The sequence below is a fragment of the Chroicocephalus ridibundus genome, chromosome 4 (genome assembly GCF_963924245.1).
Source record: "Chroicocephalus ridibundus chromosome 4, bChrRid1.1, whole genome shotgun sequence".
NCBI classification, from domain to species: Eukaryota; Metazoa; Chordata; class Aves; order Charadriiformes; family Laridae; genus Chroicocephalus; species Chroicocephalus ridibundus.
The window spans coordinates 16,834,644-16,840,540 of NC_086287.1; positions in this window are offsets into that span (position 1 = coordinate 16,834,644).

A 5,897-nucleotide genomic window follows, 5' to 3' on the forward strand; every position below is an offset into this window, starting at 1 on the left:
TTTATTTTCAATTCTTAGACATTTTTTATTTCTCCTCCTAAATGTGTTTTCCTTCACTCTTCCCTTTTGACTGTTACACTATTTTTGGCGAATTGATAATCATTGCAGAGAGGAAAATCGTGTTATTTACACAATGTCCATAGGTATTGGGAATCTGTGCCATACTTTGTTCCAAATAGAATGAGTTCACAGTTTCAGACCAACTTGTCTTGTATTAAATGTGACTTAAATGCAAAGTAAACCTGTTTTCTATAATATATGCAGTTTAATGACATCCTTGTATTTTGTTGTCATCTTGACTGTACTAAAGCCCAGTATGGGCTACTGAACTTTTTTACTTCTGACAAAACGTGACTGTTAGAGTATAAGATGCATTTACTACAAGGACAAATCAGAGTGACAATACATATTCAAAGCAAGCACAGCAGTGTTCAGTACGGCAGAATAAATTCCCATTAGCCTGCATGATGGCATAATACTAGATTTTGCCACCATTGGTATGATGCTAAAACATGCTAGTAATGATGTTGGGTGGAGAATCCATGCAAATCCCTACAGAAGAAAAGATGCATTTGTATAGCCAAGTCTGTGCTTGTTCTGTGCTGCTGCTGCATTTATGCAAGAGGAGTTTCTTCTTTAACTGATGCGTGGACGTCAGCAGCTTCTTTTTACCCAGTGTTTTGGGATTTTTGTATTATGCTAATATTTTGGTAAAAGCTGAGTTTCAGTTAAATGTCACTGTCTGCACCAAAATTCTGTTTGGAAATGTATGCATATTGTTAAGCCTAGTTTCGCTGTCTGCTTTTGCAGGCAGATGCATGATACCTGCTCTGTGATGTTAATGTGGTTCTGCTACAAGAAGTGACTGGACTCAACAAGAGAGATGCCCATTATTTTTGACAGGTGAAAATGTCACTAGGAATAAACCAGATGTACATACAGCACCTGGGGGATGAGGTGCACCTCTTGTCAAGAGTTACCTCTTGTGATAAATAAACTCTCTAAAATTTAGGCTTAGGGTATGGCTTTATTAAGCCTAATGCTCTTGTAAGTGCAGGCAGCTCCCAGAAAGAAAGGGTAGTTTTGTTCTCCCCCATTCCAGAGCGTTTGATCTGGCAATTCTGTGGCCAAATTTCAACTGTTTAGTGAAAGCTATAACACCTTTCATCATATCAGAGTGCTAGATTCAAGAAAATATGTCTGATGTATATTCTAACTGTGCCTGAAGCTATGAACAACGCATTTGAGTATTAGACTGCACTGAGACTTCATGTTAAAAAAAAAAAAAAAATCAGGGGAGTTTTGAATATGGAACTAATCCAACTTTGATTTGAATCAGTATTTAGTGTTCTTGGAAACACTGGGCAGAATGGTTAGCATGGTGGAAAAGTTTCAGTGCATCGCAAGAGCATTTTACAGTTCAAAGGACTATTGTTTATAATCGTAATGGGGGATGTTGTTGCAATAGCTTTAAGTTATTATAGCGATATCAGGCTATCAAAATGTACCTTAACGAACAGAACTGGGGGGAAGAGGACTATGATGCTAAATTCAACAGTTTTGCCTAGAGACTGTACAGGCAAGGCTGCTATGCACTTCATATTGCTTTTTCAGGTATTGTGGCAATAAGGCACAGGCCCCTCCTAAAAGTAAGGGAGGTAAACTAAATATTCTTTCTTCTACATTGTGTTCCCCTTTTCTGTAGCATGGTCCAAAACCCAGATTCATTCCTTAAGTTTTGAAACTGAATCATCATGCATTATATTACTATTGGAATCTTTATACTGACTTGTATTTTTAATGAGAATTCATAAAACTTGTATCATTGGCATTGATCTAAGATTTGTAGAATAAACCCTACTGAATTCTAAAGTCAAGTCTTCTCTAATGCTTAGGCTGTGTTTTCTGATGTTCAATTAAATGCCAAACAGGCTCCATTCAGGTCTAAACTGGGAGAGCTGTGTATAGCGTTAGCTCAGCTGTCCCTTCATGCTGGTAGAAGAGGTCAGGAGCAAAAGGGTTACAACACAGTTACTGTCAAATTATTTCATTTTTAGGGGCTGAAAACTTTCTGCCACACAGGGAATCTAAACCATTACTAGTGCTACTGTCCCTCTGTTTAAGTCTCCAAGGATTAGTACTCTGCTTGTTCCATATATTGATCCAGCAGCTGTTGGTTTAGGCTCTGTGAACTATTCAAATCCAAGCTTTGCTAGTAATGGAGAAAGGATATCTTAAAGCAGATAGTAACACAAGTCTGTCTCAGCTTATTTGTAGCCTGTGAATTTCAGCAGATGAAAATACTTAGATGCACCACAAAAAAGTCTGGCTTATTTCTCTCTCAACAAGAACTCTACCCCAGTCAAAGACAGGAAGCGACATCTTGCCACTGGAGCCGTTCCTACAAGTAGTGTCTTTGTTGCATGCTCAGAGTAGCTCTCTAAACTATCCTCTTCAGCTTCCTAATGTGACAAAGCACTGACCAAGGCCTTGTGCTTTCCCAGATGGGTGGTTTTCCCCACCACCCCTTTGTTTAAAACACCTTTTTTTTTTTTCAACTATTTTCCATTATTTACACTGTAACTACATCCTTACAACTTCTCTCATCAGCTGTTGTTATTAACTAGAAAGCTTACCTTACCCTTGCCAAAACTCGTATCAAACAGCTGCTTTATCCAGAAAGTCACTTGTGTAAGCAGAGGAGATGACAACAAGAAAGCTTAAGATCCACTTTCCCATTATCCATCCTGTTTCCCTTTCTTAAGGGAAGAGTCTACTCAAGCATTCCTCCCATCTGGAGGTAGTGCATTAAGAGGCTTTAGAGCCTTTGTATTTTAGACAGTTTCAGCGTGTGAGCTGCAATATCCAAACCTGTTTCCAAGCTCTCTACCTTTCAGCAAGAGCTGGAGCTCAATCCAAAGAGAACTCAGCAACTTCAGTTTTAATAGCGAGCAGACATCACTGGTGGTCTAAAGTTGATCCTCCAGAAACCCTGGTAACTAATGGCAGATGTGCTCCTGCAGTAGAGTTTAAAGCCTGGGGAACCATTAAAGTACCTAATCCAATCTCCTGGTCTTTTTCAGGACACTGCACTTCCCCTCAGCTACCTCTGACCACATAATCTCCCCAGAAGTTATCCAAGTCCTTCCCTGTAACACTGAGCGCAAGAGAATTCATCGCTCTCCTTGATAACATCCTATAGATGGAGGATAAAATATCAAGGCTCTTTTGGGCTGTCTGTCATGGAAGACAAAACCCAAAGGTGTGAGATGCAGTCAGAGTGGTTGACGAGACCGAAGGAGCAGTTTGGCCAGAGAGTGCAGTGCCCACTAGAGGGTACAGACCAGAGCCCAGATGCCTCCATGTGTCCAGCCCCAGGCAGCAAGCACCCCGTGGCAGCCCCAGCTTGCTCACTAAGGGAGGGCAGTATGTTTGCACCCCTGCCTCCCACCAGGCCACGCAGTGCCAGTCCACCTTTATTCTGCCCTCCAGGCAGCTTTAGGATCTCAGCCGGGTGGCAGAGTGCCACAACAGTGATGTGAAAAGATGCCTTGAAGAATGTAGCCAAGGCTGGGGCTCTATGCTGGCATTTTCTCAGCCCACGTCCTCTCAGCTGCTGTGTTTCCCACACAATGAACGTCCCCATCCCCTCCAAGACCTGACAGTCCTCTGGTCTTCCTACCCCCACAAAGTCCACACACCCTTCATCCTGGTAAAGCCAAACTACTCTAGTAGTTCAAGTGTGGGCATATCCCCAAGGTAAAAGTGTCCCGGACTTACACAGCCCCTGTTCTCCCTGCCTGCTAAGATCCCCTTTAACAAGGCTGCTTTGTTATTATCTCACCCACAGCCCTCACAAACCACAAATTACATATACAGCTTTGAAAGGCAGTCCTGTCCCGACCCCCCCCCAGCTAAAACTGGACACAATTTTCCTCTCTAGAGCATCAGCATCTGCACAGCCCCACTCCATCCCCTTCCAACCTGAGTTCATTCACAGGCAAAACATGACAAACCATCACTTTATCACGATTACTGCACCCAGCAGAGGCATCCTCAAGCACTGCTGACATCCCCCACTTCCATGCACAACCCTCCTTGAGCAAGCTCTTGCCCTTTGTGCTCACCCATGAGCACCCACCTCTTTGGCACAACACTCTTCACCACATTTTGACATCATGGCCAAGCACCTTGTAGCCTGGGAATCCCAGATCCCGTCCGTATAACCTCCCCAGGACTCAGCTGCCAACACAATTTATGTGCACCCGTAGCTGTGCATTTCATCCGCTAAATCATAAGGGAAAGTGTTGTCCTGCTCTTAGCGACACTTACATCCTCCCTTTTCTACCCTACAACTACCAGTCTGCATCACCTCAACAGGACCCTGATTCCAAGTTGCAGAGAAAAGAGGGAAGGATTTGAGCATACCCAAGCTTAAGCTTCTGTTAAAAAGACAAGATTCGAACACTTTGGGAATTGGCCAGAGATGACCAGACTTCCTGGGGCAGGAGCTGCCTTTTTCTAGGTACTGCACAAGGACTGTTTGTCCTCAGGTGGGACTTCCAGCCTGTCACATGAATCACAACAGCACATTCACTTCCTCCTCGACCTAACCTGCAGCCTCTCCACCTACATCTGGCTGATCCAGATAAAAAAACACGGAGCACTGATAATAACTTTATTTGACATATGGCGTGTCCCATGATCAGAATTGACAGCTCAGATGCAACAGCCCCATGGAGCCACTTCCCTGTAAGCATTCCCCCCCATTTCTACCTTTGCCCTGCTTCTACAGATAGTATGTTAAGGAAATAAGCGCCAAGTTGTAAAGCCATGCGCTTACTAACTGACAACCCCCGAGCCTGGGCACGTCTCCCCTGCCCGCTACCTGCACAGGCACCATGCTCCCCTCCCCTTCCGGCCACGAGCCGATCATCAGGTGAAACAGCAGCAGCGGGACAAGGAGGGACACTGGCATCAGGCTGGTTGGTTTTGCCGGGTGTGCACTCAGCAGGGGCAAAGGTTGCACAGCCAGAACCAGACAGCAGATATCCCAGCTGGTAAGCACCAAGCATCCTGTTCTGCAGGATCAGGCCACACAAAGCATGTCGCTATGAAAAGTGCTTTACAGCAGCGCAGCACGGGCAGGCGGGTGCCCTCAACATGCTCTGTATGGAGACATTATGTCACCAAAAGCAGAATGCTTCCTTTTGCCCTGCAGTCCTGCTGAGCTCAGGAAATTACATCTTCAAAGGCTTTCTGCCTTCCCAACCCTTCAGGCAACTGAATAGCTCCATAAAACCTGGCATGGGCACATCCCCTGCAACGATTCCAAACAACAAGAATTTCGGGAGTGTGGTTGTTGGCACTGTTAGGTTGAGCATGGTACCAAACACACCAAGTATTGTAACTGGAATACAAGGAGCCAGCTGACTAGTTGAAAATGGTGGAATTAAGATGACAGAGACCTTATTAGTAATTTAAGGAGTCACAGCAAAGGTCAACTACCAAACTAGAAGACTGGCTGATAAAGACCACCCATAAGGAATGAGCTCACTCAGACTCCCAAGGCTTGCCTGTCTCACTAGCGCCTCGTCTATCTAAGAAGAAAAGGGGATCTCTAGGTTTTACATGCTGAGTGGATGACTATGGCACTGTTCTGCATGGGACAGATGTGGACAGCAAGGGGACAATTATGGGGAAAGAGAGCACTCCCTCAAAAAGGGACAAGAAAGAGCTCAGTTGGACTCAAAATGCACTTCAAGTAGGAGTCCCGCCATAATTTAGAAATTACATTGATCAAAAGCACACCAGGAGCTATTGAAAATGTAGGAGAGAACAGGTATTCTCCTCTCCAGCCCTCTGGCTAACTCCAATTCACCAAAATGCAACTTCCC